The sequence below is a fragment of the Eupeodes corollae genome, chromosome 1, assembly GCF_945859685.1.
Source record: "Eupeodes corollae chromosome 1, idEupCoro1.1, whole genome shotgun sequence".
Classification (NCBI taxonomy): domain Eukaryota; kingdom Metazoa; phylum Arthropoda; class Insecta; order Diptera; family Syrphidae; genus Eupeodes; species Eupeodes corollae.
In genome coordinates this window covers 114,659,576-114,682,541 of record NC_079147.1, presented here as the reverse complement: position 1 = coordinate 114,682,541, position 22,966 = coordinate 114,659,576, and positions in this window count along the sequence as shown.

The window sequence follows — 22,966 nt, the reverse complement described above, 5'->3', positions numbered from 1 at the left end:
TAACCATGCCAACCTCTTAATTTATTTCTGGCAGCAAAGATGACTTTAAAATCTTTAATGAGGTTTAAGGCAGGAGTTCAGTAGTCGGTGTCCGTCGCAAAAATAACAGTTCGTTAGTGTTGTTTTAAAGCCTTTAGCACGCTGCACAATACTAAATATTTAATATGTAGGAAGTGTGTATTTAAAATGTAGGGCGTGTAGAATAACATTTTAGGCATCTGTTAGGCCACTGTAGTACTGTTATTTAGTTATTCTTTGAACCTTTCTTCGTTTCTCGATATTGCATTTCTTGTCAAACGCAACCGTCCACCAAGCAATCGATCCAAAACATAATATAGGACTCACAACGGACGTGTACGTCCACAAAATCATCTTCGATTGAAGGCCCCACTTTTTACCAAAAGTTTTCTACAGACGTAAAAGGTAATGCAGGCCTTCTCACCCCGTTTTTCAATGTTTACTTTCCAGTTTACTTTGGAATCTAGAATGGCTCCGAGAAACTTTGCGCTGGAGGGTATCAGGTTTTGATCGTTCAGTTGGGGTACGGTGAAGGCAGGCATTTTAGTTAAGGGCGTAAAGAACATCAGTATAATGTTCAATACTCACATGTTCTATCAATTAGTATAGGAATTTGTCATTCATGAATAAAAACTGTTTTTATCTGTCTCCATGTCCCCTCTAAATAATTACGGGTTTGCAATTCTCGCAGCCTGCAAAATGTGTTGCCATCAGTACTTCATCAGACTCAACTGGAGAGGATGTTCACAATCCATCAGGTTTCTTCAGAAAAGATGGATTGCAATGTTTCTTCGATAAGACTTTACTATAAGTCTGGCAGAATCTTTTATGTTTTCAATTGATCAACAATATTATCTCCAATTTTTTGTTTTGGCACTTTCTACAGCTCGCTTATAAACTTTAAAGGAGTCTTTATACTGTTGGTAAAATTGTTGCTTGTTGCAGATATTTGAAGATATAGAAAGGTATGCGTTTCACTAGGGAGGGTATGGCTAAAGAACAAATATATGTACTTCACATTATGACCGAAGTTGGAATTAAGGGAAAACTGATGAGCATTAGTAAAACTGTGTTATAAGAGGAATGCAACTGGCTTTTTCATTAGTCCGTTAAAACATAAAAAATCACGTTCAATTCCATTGATGTACACAAATGCCACAGTATACAGTCCGAAAGGTGATTTCTAATAATATGAAGGGATTCATATAAAACGATAAATGGACTAATTCGATTAATTCTATTGAAATATCAAGCGCAATGATTCTACTTTCTCTAAAACGATGTTAATAATTGTTTCACTTTTGGTCGAGATGAATTAAATTATAGCCAGCGAACCTTTTGCTGCGAAAGCCGCGTACTGTCGATTGTTAAGAAGCTTTCGACTTTCGAGATATTTCTTAAGCTGATAATCAATTTGTGCTGCCATGCCCTTGGAAAACACTACCTATCTCAATAACCTCCTTGCAGCTTTTAAACTTGTTCAGGATAAAATTATGATTCCCAAAAGCATCAAACTTGTGAACAAATCAGCAGTGAAATCAACACCACTATCGAGGAAGCACAGTGATTTAAACCATCCAACAAACCTTCCCACCAAATTGTAATTCAATTTTAATTTACTTACATCAAAGACATGCAAAATAAAATAACGAGTAATGTTTTAGTTTCTAAATCTATTCACAGGAAATAACATATGAGATAATATGTCTTCATTTTCAGTTGAACTTTATCCCTCAAATTGCATCCCCTCGCATGTGACATTAACAGTCTCAATCTTCTTAGTTAAACTATTTCTACGTCTTATTTTGAATTTGATACCTACATAGATGTTTACTCCAATCAGTGGCTTTTCGGTTCCTGTAAAACACCCAGCTCATACTCGTTCAAATATGTAGGGAAGCAAAATCATTACAAAAACTAATTTTAAAATCCCGTTCACTGACGAAAATCCTCAATATGACTTTTCCTGGTTCCTGCCAATGTCATCAAAGAAAATTGAAAAAGGAAATGATTTAGTAATTGATAAACAAAGTAGAAACAATTTAATTTTTAACGCCATCTAGGTACAATCACCAAATTATTAAAACCTTTACTTCAGCTATACCTTACCTACTATGGGTATACGAGAAAGATTTATCCTGATGATGAAGCTCTTATAACGACAACCATGAAGAATACAAAATATATGCAATACAACAACAATTTTTAAATAAGGACATTCTCCTTTTGGAAAATGAAAATTTTCAATTAAATGCATTTCAAATTTTAACTGTGACGACACAACAGCAAAACACAAGCAGTTTTATGGATTTTTCATTCGAAAAAAGTTTTGATTTGGCTGAAGTTTCATTTTCGGTTTGTGTGTAGTGAATTGTGCATTGTTTTATGAAGGAGTCGTCATTAAATTCCTTGTTTTAATATTTTCAGTTCTTTAAATTATTTAAAAGGTAAATTGGATGAAAAGCTGTTATAAGATCCTGTAGACTGCAGATAAAAAATAATGAAAAAAGAGTTGGACTTTTTTTATTTTAGGGTATAGATTCCTATAGAAAAGAGTAGACTTGTTTCAACCCTTGAAAGATTTGATTGATTCTCAGTTTTTAAAACCTGTTTTGACATTAAGAAAATCGGTCAATTACTATGGTGCATACAACATTGCTTAGCCTTAGACCTAATGCAGGATCCATCAAGGGAAAAACAGAATAAGTAAATTTTGTACTTTTGATGAAAACTTCGGGGTGCTTGTGTACACTATATATGTATCTATATGAAAACCAAACATTACAAGATGTTGAAACTAATAAGTGAGCGATACATTAGCGAAGGGTCATACGTTTGCATTACATGTTAAAAACAAAATAAAAAAAGAGGCTGGGATGCGACCCACACTGATAACTTCCCATCCCGTCTGTCGATTTGTCTTGCAAGTTTGTCTATATGTATTTTTACCAAATTTGCGCACTATTTTTTGTAGATTTTATTTTTTATGAAAAAACGGACTGTTAGATTTTTATATAAAAATTACTGAATATTGAAAACAATATTTTCTCTGAAATAAAATAAGTTTAAAGCCAATATTTTTAATTTTTGAAAAGCTATTTGAGCCGAAAGTAAATTTTTACCAAGTTTTAGTAGGTATTGTTTTTTTAGAGTTTTATTTTTTGTAAAAAAACTATCGATTCGAATTTTTTAAAAATTTTACCAAATGTTGAAAACAATATTTCTTATAAGATAAAATTAGTTTCAAGCCAATATTTAAAAGTTTTGAAGAGACATTTGAGTCGAAAATCAATTTTTACCAACTTTTATAAATTTTTTTTCAGCTTTTTATTTTTTGTAAAAAAAACTGTCAAATCGATTTTTCTCAAAATTTGTCTTAATGTTGAAAACAATATTTCTTATAAGAAAAAAATTATTTAGAACCTATTATCTTAAAGTTTTTAAAAGATATTTTACAAACTTTTGTTAATTTTTTTTTTGGTTTTTAATTTTTTGTACAAAAACTGTCAAATCGATTTTTTTCAAACTTTAACCGAATGTTGACAACAAAATGTTTTGAAAGATAAAAGTAAATTAAAGCCAATATCTCAAAGTTTTGAAAAGATATTTGAGTCGAAAATCAATTTTTACCAACTTTTATAAATTTTTTTTAGGTTTTTATTTTTTGTAAAAAAACTGTTAATTCGATTTTTCTCAAAATTTTATCAGATGTCAAAAATATTATTCTTAGTTGCACAATATTGTTTTAGAGATGAAATCATATTTCAGTCGTTACATTTTGGAGGTGACAAATTTTTTTTCTTCAGTTTTATTGATTTATAAAAAAACCGTTATATTGATTTTTTTCAAAAAATATATTTGTTTGGTATCACGTTACAATATATTATATAAAGTTTAATTCAAGTCCCTAGCGTTTTTGGTTCGTAAGATATTTAAGGTTAACCAAAATTTTCACCTTTTTTTCAAACTACTATGGTAAAAAAACCACCCACGCAATTTTCTTGAGAGCCCTTTCTGCATCTTTCTGCCTTATTATCTGTATAACAAAATTTATATGAAGTCGATATCTCTTCTGGTTCTTGAGCTATGGAAGACGAAAAAAACGTCGCGAACGTACGGACGTACGGACGTACAAACGTACGTACACACGCACGCACAGACATCTTTCTAAAAATCTTTAATTTCGACTCTAGGGACCTTGAAACGTCGAGAAATGTCAAAATTTTCAATTTGACAAATCGTACCCATTACAATAACTTCCCATGGGAAGTTAATAAAACAAAAAAAGAAATAAAATAAAGATAAAAATTAATTATATCGACCTTCTTTCGATTGCTATTCAAATGGTAGACATGTGCATTCAAGAGGACACAAGCGTTCACAGGTTTTATTTTCTAAAAACCCACCTATGTCTATCAACTCCTCGTGGTGAACATCGGGTGCCTAGTATCTCAACTGGACATTGGGTTCTAACCCCAGTGTAAAGTTGTTGGTGGCAGCAAACCAGAGAGGGGGAGAGGTGTTTTTACTATGGCACCTCTCCTTATCCAGACGGCAGCGGAGGAATTCACTAGATGAAATCAACGGTGGTGTCTACAGTCCTAATAAGGTAGAACTTCTTAGTGAACACCTTCTAGGGCTTCAACGACTTATTCGGATACGGACGAATACAGAAATTTTACAATAGCAGCCGAACAATAAGCGGAAGCCCTAAACTGCTGCAAGGCAGATATTACCGCCATCCAAGAAGTGGGACGGGATGGACCGGGCAAACGCAAACTAAAAGACTGCGATGTATACAGCGTCTATTTGGGTGTGGATTTGTTGTTGGAACTAGACTCAGTCAAAAAGTCTTGAGTTTCAACAGTGTGAGCGACCGCATCAAGGCTTAACTGCCAAACTATTTAGCAGCAGGCGATGGCTTGATATGTAGCATGCACCAGCTCATCTGCAAAATATTTTCGGAAGGTAGCATGCCCGATGAGTGGAATCTCAGCATGGTTTGCCCGATACATAAAAAAGGAGGCCCTCTAAATTTCACCAACTACAGAGGCTACAGTCTCCTTAACATTGCATATTAGATTCTTTCTGCCGTAGTATGTGAACGTCTTAAGCCATTCGTCAACAACCTGATAGGTCCTTATCAATGTGGTTTCAGACCAGGATAGTCCACTATCGACGAAATATTCACACTACGGCAGATCTTGTAAAAAACCCAGGAGCTTTAAATCGATACCCACCATCTCTTTATCGATTTTAAATCCGAGTATTACAGCATTCATATGGAAGAGCTCTCCATTTGTGCAGAAAAGATTTCACCGATGCATTTCATGTCAAAAAAGGCTTTAGACAAGGCGATGTACTGTCCTGCGACTCTTGCATTATCGTTCTGGAAAAATGTTTCCAAAACTCAACCGTCAACACTGGAGGCACAATCTTCCAAAGGTCCATCCCATTACTCGAATACGCAAATGATATTGACATAATTGGAAGATCAAAGCGTGATGTCAATGGAGAGTTTTATAGCGTTGCGACGGAAGCGAAGAAGATGGGTTTAGTGCTCAATGAGGGCGAGACCAAGTATATGCTGCCATCAAATTTTTTTAATTTAAACAACGACATTTCGGACAAAACGTCACCATGGACAGCTATAAATTCAAGGTAGTTAAGGACTTTGTCTACCTAGGCACCGCTTTAAACACAGACAACGACACCAGTGCTGAAATCTAACGAAGATTAACTCTTGCAAATCCCTGCTTCGTTGGACTTAGAAGGCAATTGAGTAGGAAAGCCCTCTATCGAGCATCTAAAAGACACTCATCATCCCCCCTGGACCCAGTCAAAGGAAGATAAGAGCGTCTTAGGATTATTTGATAGAAAAATTTTACGGGTGATTTTTGATCCCGTATGCATAGATGGAAAATGAAGGAGAAGATATAACGACGAACTGTACGGGCTGTACAGTGACACTGACCTAGTTAACAGAGTTAAAGTCAAACGGCTTAGATGGCTAGGTCATGTCGAGAGAATGGACATCAACGCTCCAGCGCGGAAGGTCTTCGCATCCAATCCCATCTAACTCAGCTGGTCCAACAAGCTCCCTCGAATATCGGACGTGGTAAGTCGAGCAAAAAACACTCTTGAATAGTTTCTTACGTTTGACATTGGTAAATACACTATTAGTGCTCTATCTCCACAAGTCGCATCGTGCCATTGTGTTATATTAGTAAATTTTTACATGATTAAAAATTACCCATACAAATACTGCAATGTCCAAAAGGCAGTAAATATTGTTGGTCATACGTAAAAAACATGGGGGATTCTTCCTTTTCCTCGGTTCCCACGGTAGTCAATGATACTACATTTGTTTGCTTTCTCGAGAAAGGCAGTTTGCCGCCAATTCAACTCTGCCTGTGTGTTTTTGGACTCCGCCTATCATGGAGCGTTTTAGTGATTCTATGGGGCCAATCTTTCATACATAAATCCGCTGGTCCGGATGGTATCCCCGCTATTGTTCTGTTTACGCTAGTAAAACCATTGCCTAAGTTTTTCATCTGTCCTTCTCCTCAGGTCTTGTTCCCAACGGATGGAAAACAGCATTTGTCTAGCCCCTAATTTCCAACCGATTGCACGTACCCTCCCTAACGGCAGTACTCGGCTTTCACAGCACTTTCACTGATTATATTTTAATTGATCCCACCGAAAAGTGGAGCAAATTTTTGCATCTTTACATGGAACTGCAACGACAAAATATGATACTTAAATTCCGACCTGAACAATTTGGAATAAGTAACCGCGAGGAATTTGATGCTTCCAAAACCCAATCCTGTCTTGTATCTTTAAAGCGAGGTATAACCCTCTTGCCAGCAACCACCTCTTGTGGAACGATCACATACGCGATGAGGCCAAAAATGCCACAAGATGTTTTTCTCTTCCTCGGATCTGGATATTTTCTACCAGACTTATGTGTATGCAAAATGAAAATAACTTCACAAACAGTTTGTCATGAGTATTAATTAATTTAATGTAAATTTGTCTTCTATCTTGTACGGTCGAAAGCTACCAAAATGATTATATTAATATAATGATTATAAAAAAAAATCTATTATATCATATGAAAAAGCTTAAAAATATGTTTTCAGCAAGAAAGGGAGATGTTCTAAAAAAATCCGTTATAATATCTTATCGCCCGAGTTATTGTTCTCTTGCCGGAAAGATAATGGTTTTGAGTCAATGTGGTACATTTCGAACTCAGTCCTTTGTCTTAAATTCAAATGAAAATCTTTTGAGAGACATTGAAATACCACGGAACCATTGAAAATAAGTCAGCCCTATCTGATAGCAAGTTAATAACCCGTTAATTCGCCGAATCATTTTAAGTATACTTGTATGCCGTTTTTCGTCTTAATCCTTCATATAGAAATCATTTTACATACAAATAATTGGAGGATTTGTCAAAAAACACACTTTAGGTAGCTCAGGCAAGAATTTAACCGAAGACCTCTGGGATGACAGTCCCACGAACTAACCATCACACCAAGGGGTTTACCCTTTCAAGCCATGATTTCAAATCATAGGGAAAATTCTTTAATTGCCTCCCCAAAAGAGCTGAATAATTTGTGCTAGTACTTGTGTGAAGTGCCCTAGTTATAGTTTTAAAAATACATTGCTTACATCAAACTGTAACATTTCCAAAGTCTATGGTGCTAAATGAAAGATATGTACATATATATGGTTGTCTAATGCACACATTCGAAAAAAATATATAAACATGCATATAAAGTACATTATTATGTACCTTGTACCTATAATTCCATTAATTCACCAATATGCAGCATAATTGAAAATAAATCTCTTTTCGTTTTTGTCAGGTCTTTGAAGCTGTCATCTAGATTCCAGATGAAGACACACTCACCCAGGGCACTCAGTGTTGTCAACTTTTGTCGTCATCATCTTCAACGCGCAACGTTGCCATTGCCATCATCCAGCTAAACGAGACAAGAGTGCAAGAACAAAACTTTTCTCCTTTGCTAAAGACTCAAGAGTACACAAACACTTCCTCATACCCTTACAATGCAATTAGTAGGTACATGCACAGCGAAATAAAAGTGAGGATTTCAAACTCATTCCCCACAACACAACTGTTTGCCCTCCCGAATAAGTCTACCTACATTTAAGCCTTACGAAGGCGATATAAGACGATGTAATTACTAGATTGTGCTTATAGGCATAAAGTACCACCTACCTTCTACCTGGTGGATTCAAAATTGTATAGTGAATAATATACTCGTACCTGTGTTAGGTACATATCCTTGAGGAGATGTAACGACAACAGTGTTCAGCTCAAGCAAATTGAAGGATGTGGAGTGTTAATTTAAATTTCAAATCTAATTTTCACCTTAAATATTTGTCGCCTGGCGGATTTTTAATAGCTGTACTATCATCGTAGAAGGATAACACAACTGTGTTTGTTGAATACACTTTTTTTGGTTAAGAAAAGTACCTACTTGTATTTTATAAAATGATTAATAATTCTGATTTTTAAAAGGTTATTATTTGGTTAAGATGCGATGTTTGATGTGCAATAATGTATTGTATTAATGTTTTCTCCAAACTGTAACTGAAGTTCTTATAGTCGAACTAAGAATTCGAACTAGGTGTAGGTGCTCTCAATTATTTCCAGGTAATTTAATTTGACAAACGAAAGTTGAAATTATTCTCAGGACAACCCTAAGGAAAACCTCTGTAAAACCTTAGAAAGATTGATGGATACCCATTAAAGGGCAAGTATTGTAAGAAGACTTTTGTCTATGTCTCCACATGCCTACTGTAAAGCAAATCGGTGGATAAAGCGTTATACACGTATAAAAGTACGCACCATAGAATATGTATTCCTCATTATAGAAAGATCACTATGGTTGCTTTCCTCGACATCAAAGGTGCTTTTAACAACACGGACACATCTGCAATCACATTTGTACTAACATCTCTGAATGCAGAGGGTTCGATTGGGGAGTTAATTCATTTAATTCTGACTATCAGAAAAATAAACTCAAAACTGGACAAGTCTTCTGTTCTATCTCCTCTCCTCTTGAAACTCTTGGTAAATGAAATCCTAACTGGTCTGGAAGCGGAGTTTTTTTCGAAGAAATACAAAATTCCATATTTTAATATTCATTAAATTAAAGTTCAGGACGTTTGGCAAATGCTGGTATACCAATCGCTGCATGTAAACTATTGCTGATTTAAAACGCTATATGAAGAAGGCAAACATCTAGTCACAAAAAACATCTGGCCTACACTTGATTTAAAGCGCTCAAGGTGCTTTCTATCTCTAATCAGATAGCATATAAGCTCGATAAACGGTGTCATAACCGGTCACTGTCGAAAAGGATAGCAGAAGCTGTATGGATGAGGAAGAGGACGAAACAGTTTTTCAACTCCTGTAGCTCAAAAACGCAAGACTTGCCTAGGAGAATTCGTCTATAGCAATCTAAACAATCTTAATCACGTTTCGTAAAGGACTCAAACTGGTTTTGTTGAGCTTAGCAGAAAGTCTCAAGATTCGTGTGGTAGCACAATAGACCATTAAACTGGCCTGAATTTGTCCTACTCCATCAAGTTCAGCCACTTTAACCTAACCAAACCAAAAATGGTTTTTGGAATCAATATCTTTTCATCGACATTATAAATACAGCAATGTTTTGGACGGCGATACAGAATTGGTAAATATAAATAAAAGCGCCACAGTCCACAGAGAAACAGAGCCTAATGAATTACAACTCTAAATAATTCCTGTGTGAGAGTAATGTCAGGGATGGAGGGGACCTATAGTTTGTACGCCTAATCCAAAATGCTAATTTAAGAAAACATTTTTCATGACAAGAATTTGTCTTGGTTAATTTGTCAATTCCTCTCAAGAGGCAGTACCAGTGAAAAAACGTTAAGGTGGCATGGATTGAATCCAACACCTCTGGCATGACAGTCCTACACACCAACCTTCACGCCACAGGTACAACAAATAAGATGTCATATCAGTGCATTTAATTTGATCAGGATTCTGGCGCTGGAATCTTTGTGCTGTTTAAATAGATAACGCTAAGCTATTTAAAGGATGCCAGAACCAGAACTTGATGATAAAAATATGTAAAAGTTGAAACTTGACTTTTATCATTTTTTAAGGGAATTTTGGAAAATTATTTTAATTCATCCAAAAATACCTATGTATGTAGGTATATATCTACACATTAATTTCCAGATCAAAATATTTTAACAATTTGACAACCAAAAATTAAGTTCTTTATAAGACAAAATTATTGTGTGTTTCAAAAAAGCTATAGCACACCACGAAGCTCTATTTATTTTCGTCGTGTTCGTTCACTCAAAATTATTATTATTCTTTTTTTTAGCTATCACATGGATTCCGGCTCACGCTGATTCTGTTTCTGATTCCCTTCGAAGTGGAAAATAAATGTTTATTCTCAAAGGAACGGATAAGAAAGACATTTTTCAAAACAACACACAACAACAAAGAACAAAAACGTCAAATTCTCAGAAATTTCTTAATTTTTTGTGACATCTTTAGAGACGTGCATTCAGCTTATAAAGGAAAAACAACAACAATATCTAAATGGATAGGAAGGAGTGCTCGTGCTGGAAAATTGTGCAAAATGTTGATTTCGCTGAAAATTATTTATTGCATTCGTATGTTAATGATGAGCGCATTTCCCAGCGGAAAACAACCTCCTAGAGAAAGACAACACCGCCGCCCGCCCCGTGCCACGCTGCTATAAATATTTTCCACACTAGGAACATACCGTGTAAAAATATAGGTATGTGTAGGTATAGGTACATTCACCTTCCTAATGCAAATAAGGATGCTTTCTATACTCGTATTATGATATATAGAATTGAATGAAGGACGAGTATGACAGGAGCGCCTTATGGGATGTACTTCGAAATGTTTTGAGAATGTCATCCAAGGTAAAATAGAATGTGTGTTTTGTGCATGTGTTGAATCTTTTAAGTTAAACTTTAGAACTTCAATAGAAAATTAGAAAATAAAAAAAAAACAGGTAGTCTATGCAAAATAATCTTATTAGACAGGCAGACAGAAAGACAGTATTTGACTTAATTCAATGTGCTTGTGCATATTTGTAAATCTAGGCAGTCATTCGGTTATATAAAGTCAGCGAACAGGACGGATTATTCTTAATTTGTCCTTTGTATAGTTTTTTGGTTATGATTTGCATTTGAAAAGGTGCAGTAACTATTCAATTTTTGTTCTATGCAATATTTCATATAAAATAAGATTATACATTTAGATGCATACATTATATTAATAATTTCATCTTTCTTTATGTGTAATATGAAAGTTTCAAATCTTACTTTTGAACATTTGTTGAATTTAATTTTTCATTTTTTCTGTGGCATTTCGATTCTTTGCTGTTTTGGCTCGACATCTCCAGTTTTGTTTGTCATTGTTGATTTTGAACGTACCTGCACACGCAGCCACAGACATCTCTCTTAAAATCTCTTCTTTAGATTCTAGGGACCTTAAAACGTTGAGAAATGTCAACATTTTCAATTCGGCAAATCGGACCGATTACATTATTTTCCTATGAGAATTTCTTCTTATTTTAAGAACACTTGTTCTTTAATATACCTATCAAATATAAGAACAAACTTACTCTAATTAAGTTTATTTACTTTTAATTAAAGAATGAATGAACTCAAAATATAAACGAACATATTTGTACTTAAGTACAGGGTTATCCATTTTAAAAAGAAAACGAAAGTAAAACACATAAAACATTTTTTGCCATGCTATTTCTTTTTTGTTCTTAAGTTCGAACGTTTGTGAAACACTACATCATTTATATGACCACCAAGCGAATTCTTGCAAGCATCGATTCTTTTGAGATAATTTTCGACCACTTTTTGACGCATAGCCCCACAAAAAAAAGTCAAACGGTGTCAAATCGCATGATCTTGGTAGCTAGTTGTTATCGCCAGAACGAGAAATTACGCGGCAAGGAAATGTCTCTTGCAATAAAGCCATATTCACTCGAGCTGTGTGGCACGCGAGTCGTATTCTTCAATAGCAGGCATAAAAAGCCATAAGTAAGGTACAATCACACCTCCGAACCAATGAGCGCACTTTTTGTGGATGTAATGGCCTCTTTTCAATTACTTGATCAACCCTAAATATGACAATTTTGTTAATTAACATTCCATCCACAGTGAGAAATGTGATTTGTCGCTGAAGACAATTTTATTCAAAAAGTCGCCGTCTACCTCCTGTTGTTCAACGTTCTAGAACCCATTGCACGCATCTACGACGACGTTGTGAATGGTCAGCCAGCTTCAGTTGTTGTGTGGGCTGGACTTTATATAGATGTAGATGTACATCCAAATGCAAAATACGCCATAATGTGCCGTAAGACAATCCTAATTCCTGAGAACTACGAGGGTCTTCGGCAACACTGTCATTTATAGCAGCTATGTTTTCAGTGGTACGAGTGAAACGATGATGCACATGACTATTGTATGTATATCTGTAACCTGTCCAGTATCTTCAAATTTCTTCACAGTTTTGCCAATTCCTTGCGTAGTTGACGACTACTATCTTACTTACTTAAGGTGGCGCTACAGTCCGGGCGGACCTGGGACTCAACCAACATTCGTCTCCAGCCAGCTCGATCCCTAGCTAGCTGTCTCCAGTTTCGCACGCAAAGTTGGTTGAGGTCCTCTCCCTCCTGGGTGCGCCAACTGAGTCGCGGTCTTTCACTACTGCGCCGTCCCTTGGAATTGGATTCGAAGACTATCCGGGCTGGAGCGTTGATGCCCATTCGCTCTACATGACCTAGCCATCTAAGCCGTTGGACTTTAATTCTGCTAACTAGGTCAGTGTCGCTGTACAGTCCGAACAGTTCGTGGTTATATCTTCTCCTTCATTCTCCATCTATGCGTACGGGACCAAAAATCACCCGAAGAATTTTTCTCTCGAAGCATCCTAAGACGCTCTCATCTTTCTTTGACAGGGTCCAGGAATCAGCGTCATGAAGGAGAACCTGGGTGATGAGTGCCTTATAGATGATGATTTTAGATGCTCGAGATAGGGCTTTTCTACTCAATTGCCTTCTAAGTACAAAGAAGCAGCGATTTGCAAGAGTTATTCTTCGTTTGATTTCAGCGCTGACATAGTTGCCTGTGTTGACAGCGGTGCCTAGGACAAAGTCCTTAACTACCTCAAAGTTATAGCTGTCCATGGTGACTTTTTGTCCGAAATGTCGTTGTTCAGTGTCCTTTTTTGATGACAGCATATACTTGGTCTTGCCCTCGATGACTACTAAATCCATCTTCTTCGCTTCCGTCGCATCGCAAAAACGCTCCACTGACAACACGCTTTGATCTTCCAATTATGTCAATATTTTTTGCGTATCCGAGTAATTGGCTGGATTTTTGGAAGATTTTGCCTCTAGTTTTGACGGTTGAGTTTTGCACAATTATTTCCAGAACGATGTTGAAGAAGTCGCATGACAGTGCATCACCTTGTCTAAAACCTTTTTTGACATAAAATGCAACGGTGAAATCTTTTCCAACCTTGATAAAGCAAAAGGAAAAGTTTGACAAGTATGCCAAAACTGGACATTGCTGTGTAGAGCTCTTCCATATGGATGCTGTCATACGCGGCTTTAAAATCGATAAAGAGATTGTGGGTATCGATTGAATGTTCCTGGGTTTTTTTTCCAAGATTTGCCGTAGTGTGAATATTTGGTCGATAGTGGACTTTAGTGGACAAGGGACTTATTGAAGGAGAGTTCGTCGAGCAATTTATTTCACGTTCGGGACCGGCCAATTGGGCGCCTAAATCGTGCGATTTAACGCCTTAATACTGTTTTTTGTGAGACTTTGTTTAAGTTCATGTCTATAAAGACAAGCCCGCTTCAATTGACGCATTATAAGACAACATTAAAGCATTTATTCATGAGATACCGGCCGAAATGTTGGAAAGAGTATGCTGAAATTGGACTAAGCGGATGGACCATTTGAGGCGCAGTCAAGGCCAACATATGCACGATATTATTTTCATACATTAAATTATATTGACCGTACTATTGATTCAAATAAAGATTTCATGCATTTTTTTTAATTGCAACTGTTTTTTTTTTGATGAAAACTTTCCTACAGATTTTAAAAAATCACGCTACATAAACAACTGTAAAACGATGCCATACGGAGAGAGACTGAATAGTTTAAACCCATTAAAATGAGTTCTTCGTCAATTCGAGGAAGGATAACCCATTAACCATCAAGTGATAAAATAAAACAACTATAGTTTTGATTTTAAAAGCGGTATAAGAAGATATGGGATCTTATACAAATCAGGATTTTAAAAAGACGATTTTTTACAGATTTATTTTAAGCAACCAGATTATTAACAGCGAAATAAAGAAATCCAATTTTTAAATATTTAATTTTGGCTTGAAATGCAATTTTTACTTAACTTTCTTCTAAAAGTTAATGCGGTCTTTGAACTATTTGGAATTTCAATAGAAATCCAACATCGCCTGAAATTTAATTCTGTTACATAATAATCTTTCTAAGAAAAACTATTTGCAAAAATTTAAATATTGAATAGAAAAGAGATCACGACAAGAATGTTCGCATGGAAAATCACTTTATTTGCTTATATGTGCATTGATCAAATAAAAATAAGCAAAAAACAAAAACCTCCATCAAGCCAAACTATAACCATATTGTCAATTTATATTTTCATATTCATCTATAAATAAAATACAAATTTCAAATAAACCATGAACTTCGATAAAAGTTAATATTGGAAAACTTGAACGACAAGGATATAGGAAGAGTTTCAGTAGTATACATCTATGTATAGGGAGGAGGAGAAACATAGAGGTGGAGGACTTATTTGCAACTATGAAGACTAAAGTCAAGGATGGAAATGTACATTAAAGTGCACTACTCTACTTCAGTAAGACATTTCTTAAAGATTGAGTAAAAATGATATAAGCAACAGGATTGGAGGAACGGAGAATTATTCCTCCTCAGTTACTGGAATGCCCCAAGGGTTATGCGTTGAGAGTGTATTATGTAATGTAGCATTATTTTGAACTTTGACATTAAGGGCTTTTAATGTGTAAATATATCTACAAACCGAACCTAAAGGATAATTTTCTAGGCTGGAGCAAAAAGTATCAAAACATGAGTTGGTATTGGATTTGTTGTACTTTCAAACGAATTCAAATACGAGTTTGTACAACCGTAAGTCAAAGAATAGAAAATAATCAATATTCTTCTTTCACATACCCTTACATAAGTATCATAAGTATTGTGGTATTTTTTGAGGTAAAAGGGACACTCTTGTTGAACAAAGACTTTAACCCAGCGGTCAAAGTTAAATCATTGTAGTTGAAAAGCAACTACTTCTAGCAGGATCAAATCTGTTGTGTTTGATTTTGTTCAAAGTAAAAAATATGATAGCCTTCACCAAAAAAATATCATCAAAGTCTTAAGTTTCTTGCGAGTTCATCTTGAAAAAATCGTTTACTTTTGTTTAAAAAAACACCTTCTTTTTAACTTCAGATATTAATCCTTGGAGGAACTAAAAACAACAAACGTGTCTTCATTTCCGTACGTGTGCAATGATTTTTTCAACTCCTTTTTGAGAAATATGCTGAGATAGGACAGCATCGTAAGAAAAGTAAGCAAAAAACATAACTAATGAATGGATCTCTAAGGGAACCCAACTATATTTAACTTTGCCTCGGTGAACCCTAAGACAATTATAGCACACAACCTTACCATGGGAAATAGCATACATTTACATATGTCATTTGAAATAAAGACAAAATACGAAAGTTGTGTTTTTATTCACAAAAAATCTTGGTAATTAAATAAATTCAACTTACAGATAAGTTACACCAAAAATAAACTTACTTATGTTCTTTTAATGATTACAACTTATAAATTATGAAATAGTTTACAAAAAGTTGAGTACACTTCTCACAATAAGAATGGTTTCTCAAACTATGCTTGACGACCAATTTTTAAAGCAAAATGCATAAAACGGTTTCATTAATGTACCTGAGAGTTGCTTTAAAAAATACGGTTTTTGTTATGAATAGTGATTCGAAAGTTTGGGAAATGAAAAAAAAAACTTCAACATCCCACACCCAACAATAAGAATTTTTAATATACATAAAAATGGATATTGCAATATTAGTAATTAAGATTATTACATTATTATTAAACAACCTATTGTTAAGGTTTTACCAATTTACTATTTTTTCAGCAACCTAACAAGCGACTCCAAAATTGCTTATAAACCGACCATCCAAACATTAAAAAGTGATAGATAGATAGCAAAAACGCTTAAGCTGACCTTATAATTGGAATTCCCAACTGTTGATAGGACCATTCCATTCACTGCTCTTATAAGAATAATTATACAGACGTCAGCATTCAGGAGATTTCTTTAAGTTAATGTAGCCATTAATTGATTTTAATTTAGGAAATTGTTAAAAGATAGTAAGATGTTAAAATCGTTTAAAGTTTAGTAAATTGCTAAAAACTACCTTTATATTTTATTTAATCGTTTAAAATTTTGCGCCATTGCCTGTAATGAAGCCGGAATCGAACAATATATTGCTAGTAATATTCGCAAAATCTTAGGCTGTGTTCGATATTAGAGACGAGCTTTAGGGATCTCGAACATATCACCGGTAGAATCATTGTGATACCACATGAATCTTGAGGCTTTACGAAACGCGAAAGACTAAATTATTTTAATATGATTGATCGTTTAGATCGTTATAGAAGGATTCTCCTGGGTAATTCTAGGGTTTTTGAGCTTGAGCAGGGCATGTACCGAGGAGGTACAGACCTGTTTCATTATCTTCCTCCTCTTCCTTATCCAAGTGAGGATCCAGACTTTTAATATTTAATTTTGAAACGTAGCTTCTTTCCAAAAATAAAATATACTTCCTGTTTTCCATTTCTAGTAATGCGAAGAATTCTACAAAAATTCAAGAGAGACGATCCGACATGAAGAACTATCAGGCTTTTTTTGACGTAGTTTTTTCGGGCTCAATTTTTGGGAGTCTATTATTACTATCGCTATCATTCTGCTTTCTCGTATTTTGACCTTAAAGGAGTTAACAAAATTTAAAAATGTTAGAGAGAAAAATGATTGTTTCCTGAATTTGAGAATATAGTTGCATTTAAGTACCTACATAATTTATCTAAAAAATTACATTAAAACTAATTAAGGTAAGAAAATAAGTTTGGAAGAAACATTTGTGTGGAACTCACATATTACACGTTTCAGAATATCTTTTAACTTCAAATCTCAAGAGATTCAAAGTTTTTCAATTAGCCATTAGTTTAACAAAAGTGTCACCTTTGCTGTTTTTGGGACATTTTTATTATTGAAATTCGTGTTTAAATAATTTAATAAATAAAGATATTTTAAGATTTTTTGTATCTAACAGAAAATCAATTCTAAAATAAATAAAATGCACGACTGGGTCACTTGAACATGCTAATGTCTTCCAAAAATTCTGTTTAAAAATATTTTCTATATTTTAAGATTTAAAAACTTTTTTTTTCGAAAATCATTTTAAATTTTGTTTTAAAAATATTTTTGAAAAGCACTAAATAAAGTGCTTATAGATATGAATTTTACATTTAAATTTCGTTATTGATTTTTTGTAAACAAAATATAATTTTTTTAAATTAAAAAAAATGACATTTTTAATCATCGAAAATCATCATTAATTTGATATTTGATCATTGACAAGAGTTTGCACAGAAAAAGAAGATTATGGAACACGATCTATTAGTTCTCAAGAAACCTTAAACAAAATGAAGGTATTATGAGGGATACTCTTCTGGAGAAATATCAAAATATGTTTTTCTTGTAGAAAGAGAAAGTTTTAAAAAACATCACACATTTTTTAAGTGACGTTTTCTTATTCAAAGTTTGTTTTTAAGAACATTTTCTCTATTTCCTGGAAACAAATTTTATGAAAATAATTTAAAGTATGACTAAAGTTTTTTCAAATTCTAAATTGAGTGAAAACAATAGTTTGAGTTGATTTTGACAGCAAACCGCTTTTAAGTGAATGTCGTTAACTTACTTACATATATTTAAATGAAATCTTTACTTATAAAACTTGACTGTATAAGCTTTATGGTTCATATGACCCCCCTGGACCGTCCATTGGTCAAAAGTTGATGAATTTGTGCTGTTTTTGGAATAGGGCTGAATTTCCGATTCATATTATGTTCCTGGTCCAGCCTTCAGTTGAAAGTAGTACTTTTAGCAACAAAGTTTAAAGGAATTCCTTCGAAAACACAAACAAATTATCTCCCAGGCGGGGTGGGGGGGTGTTGTTCACGACACCATTGGAATACAATTTTGACCTTAAATAAGCGATACATTTACTAAAAGAATTTTTTCCGGACATATCGTATTGAAAAATTTTAAATTCATCATAAAAATAAATTAATAGATCAACAAAACTACATAATATGCAAATAAATATTACATAATTTGAAGAAGTATCAAAATACAATCATTTTAGCACTTTTAAACGTATATTTGTATCAATTCTATAAAAAACTTTTACTCATCAACGATATCGCTTCGAACCCATTCTTTTTAACGTAGGTACTCTGGCAGTACGTTTCCTTTTTTTATACGAAAGGTTCGGTTAAGTTGGTTGGCCTATTGTTCAAATGAAGATCTGATGGCACCAGTTTATTATGGTTTTTCAAGATACTATTGTATTTATATACATACGCGTTACATCGTAAAAAATCTTATATCATGGCGCCTTTTACAAACTACAGTTGGACATTTATGCTAGATCATGATTCTTATTCGTCTGTTAACTTCTCGGAAGTGTAATATATTCGTCATCCATAGTTTAACCTTTTTAGTATTAATGATATTTATAAGCACCAATTAGCAAAATCTCTGGTTCTAATATTATTAGATGGTGTGTTACTTGGAATTATAAGGTGTATTGTATTGTACAAGAATATTTGTTTTTTTACTTGGAAGGATTTAAAGTATTGTGGCTGCATGATGTATAATAATGATCAGCAATTATAAGATTGAAGTACTTGTTATAGCTTAAAATGGTATGGTTAAGCGATGTTATCTTTAGAAAATACGATGGATTAAAATACTAATAGTTATCAACACTTTTATGAATACCTATATGATAAATATACCTAATCACAAATTAGGGATGATTTTATGTTAAAATATGCAATCTAGGATGCTTATATAGGATTCGTTTCCATGTGGAGTAGGAAACTACTTATAAGAAAACAGTGGAAACAGTGAATGTGAAACATTTCATAAGTATTCTAAATATTAAAACAAAAAACTTTCTATTGTGATATAGTTAAGGAATAATAAAGGTTGGACAAATTGTATGGGCCGATGTTGAATGCGAATCACACCTAAACGGCAAGTTTTTTCCGCATTTCATTTTATTTCATAGCAATTCAATTTGAACCATCATGGAAAGCAAAAAACAGTTTAAAGTTATTCAGGCTTATCATAAAAATTGGCATTCAAATCAAAATGCATATCGTGCATTTCGTGATTTCTGTCGAAATTTTCGTACAGTCGAAAAAATCGTGCACAATTTTGAGCAAATCGGGTCGGTAGGAGATGTTAATGTGAGGTACAATTTTACCTTAGTGGAATCGTCAATAACGACAAAAATTGCAGCATTTGGTCGAATGATAATCCAATGATTGTTGAAAAACCAATGCATCAAAAAAAGCGACTGTTTGAAGTGGGCTGGCGGCTACATCGAGTCGTATTTTTTTTCGAAAATGAGGTCGGTCAGGCGATTACTGTCAATGGTATTCGCTATTGTGAGATGATAACAAACTTTGTGTGGTCCTAATTGGAAGATATGGATGTGAACGATATGTGGTTTCAACAGGACGGTGGCACTTGCCACATATCTAACGAAACAATGACTCTTTTGCGGGGCAAATTCCATAGCCGTGTTATCTCATGTGGTTGCGGTGCCAATTGGCGGCCAAGATCATGTGATTTGACACCGTTGGACTTCTTTCTTTGGGGTTATTTTAAAGAAAAGGTGTACTTCGGTAAGCAAGCAACAACTCAAGAGCTAAAGGACTAGATAATTCGGTACGCATTAACGGCATCAAATCTCAATTACACTTCAGCGTCATTGCAAATTTGGACCATCGGATGGAGGTGTGCCGCCGAGGTCGCAGTAGCCATTTCGACGATATTTTGTTCCATACATAATTGAATCATACCTATCTTTATTATCACAATAAAAAGAAATTACACAATTTTCCTAAATAAAATCAACAACTGCCTTTAAAATTTGATGAAATATAACCCTAAATTCCCTCATTACCATTTTTTTTTTGAAATTTTGAATTTAAAGGTGTTGTGTTCTAGCTTGACGTCAAGTTTGGGGGAAATTGATTTTTAACCAAGTCAGGATAAGAGCACTAAACTAGCACAAAAAGAGCCCTAAATCACCTTATCATTAGAATGTCAACATTCGATATTAGTGTTTCCAGCTTTACGGACCTATTATCTGCAGAACAAAATTTATTTGGAGTCGATATCTCCACTGGTTCTTGAGATGAAAAAGCTTCCCGAACGTTCATACACGTACTCACTCGTACTCTCTCTAAGAATCTGTACCTAATGTTAATTTATAATTCCACAAATCGGACAATTTTAACTTATGGGTTAAAAATTAAAGAGTCTTTTGGAAGTTCTCTCTTCAAATTTTCAGTGAAGACCAATTTCTCAGTATAAAGTATTTCCACCTTTCTGGAGCACAAATACCATCAATAAAGTGGACTTTTATACATATTATAAAGGTTCCAACTTTTCTACGGACTTTTGACATTTTAAATTTGAATCATTTGTTTTCTAGAATATCCATTCAAGATGACGGAACAGAAATAAAGTTCATTCTCATATAATGAAACAAAAATATAAGCTTAAACTCATTAAAAAATCAAAGTGCTTAAGGATAACTAAAAGTTGCAAACCGAAAAAATAAACGCTGGCATAGTGCCAATATTCATAAATCTGCTATTTCAGACCATCCAAAGTCTGCATTAATCAAATGAATGATGCAAATAAAGTCTCAAGTTGTATAGACAGGGGAGCAAGTCCCATAATAATGCCATAATATTATTACGTTATATCCTCCTAAACAAAAATTCTTTTTTGTTTTAACTTTTAACAGACGGGCAGGCGTATAGAAAAGTTGATGGCTCGCCTTTAGAAGAATAGGTAAATACAAAAGAAAGAATTGTATAATTAAGCAATTTTGTATACAATTCCTTCATGGTTTTGTGGAAGTTTAATATCCTTGCTCACAATATCCCTTAAAATTCCATCTTCGGCTTTTGCTGTCTTTTTGGCTTGGGGGCTAATAGCAGATAAACAAAAAAAACCTGTACAGTCAAATCATGAAATGTTTTCAACTGTCCTCAAAAACAAGCCAATATAAAATCATAAGGAAAACAACTGCCACTGACAACGAGGACAACTAAATGGACTCGTCTGGAAAATGAGACAGAAAATAAAATAATCGTTAAACAAAAAGTCAACATAAATTTTCCAATAAAACCATTTTAAAATTAAAAAAAAAAATTATTTTAAAAACAGCCCACGAAACAAAAAGTTCTTATTGATTTCAGAACAATGACAACGCTGATGTGTCATTGACCTGTTTTATCGCTTACTTGGCCAGAATAGCAATATTAGATAATAAACATTCATGCGAAGATTCATATCGCATAGAAGAAACAACTAGAACTTGATACATTTCTACGGCTAAAAAACTAATGTCTTTGAGTGTACTTGACAGTACGACCGATGTTCGGCTCCAGGTTATACTCCTGAGCGTTCTTAAAAGTTCGAGTATCACGGTTGAACTTTTTAATGGTAGAAATGCAGATGGTTATTGTTTGTTGGACACCGTTAAAAAAGGATGAGACAAGAAATTTTACGACAATGTTCAAGCGACGGAAATGAACCAATGATAATATTATAACCAATCAATTTAAATGCTTTACTGTCCAGATGCTTAAGTAAGTTGCAGGAGCTTCAGCCCGGACATGTGAGTTATACTCAAGCTTTGGACTTTTATAAGTCTTGTAGATAACAGCCAGATGAGAGGAGGAGACACATTTCTTACATCGCTTTAGGAAAAACCATAACATCTTGTCGCATTTTTGGGGACATCGCGCATGTCCTTGAGATGACGAGTCTAGTTGATAATGGCAAGTACAAGTACAAATCCCGATATTGATACTTAAAATTATCAAGGGTTAGGATAATTGATTTGTACTGGAACTTAAAAATTGTAAGTTTAGGAATTTTATTTGAGTTTTGCTCGATTAATAGGTATAGACCACCAGACAGATAATACTTTGCCGACAAAAGAAAAATGAAAACTTCGAAAAAGTTTTCATTTGTTTTTCAACATAGTTGGTTTTTAATTCCACACGTTTGACCAAGCGATGCTCCAATTTCTTTAACCCGAATGAAAAATTGATTTTCTCCACAAGTACACAAAGTTGTCCTTCGTGGCCTCAATGATCCTCAAATTTCTGACCAGCGAGTGACTTTCAAATCTGCAAATAAAAACATGTTGCACGAGGCCAGATGGGCAACAATTCGGAGCCCAGTTCGACCTCGACCGGAAATGTGAGCCGGTGAGTTGTCAGGGTGGAAGAACACTTTTTTTTCTTTACCAAATGCAGTTGTTTATTATACAATTCGGGGTATAATCGGACCAATAGTTCGCCATACTACAGTCCTGTGATCTTTTTGCCCTTCTCGAATTATTCAATGTAGATCACACCTTTTAAATCCCAAAAAACAGTGGCC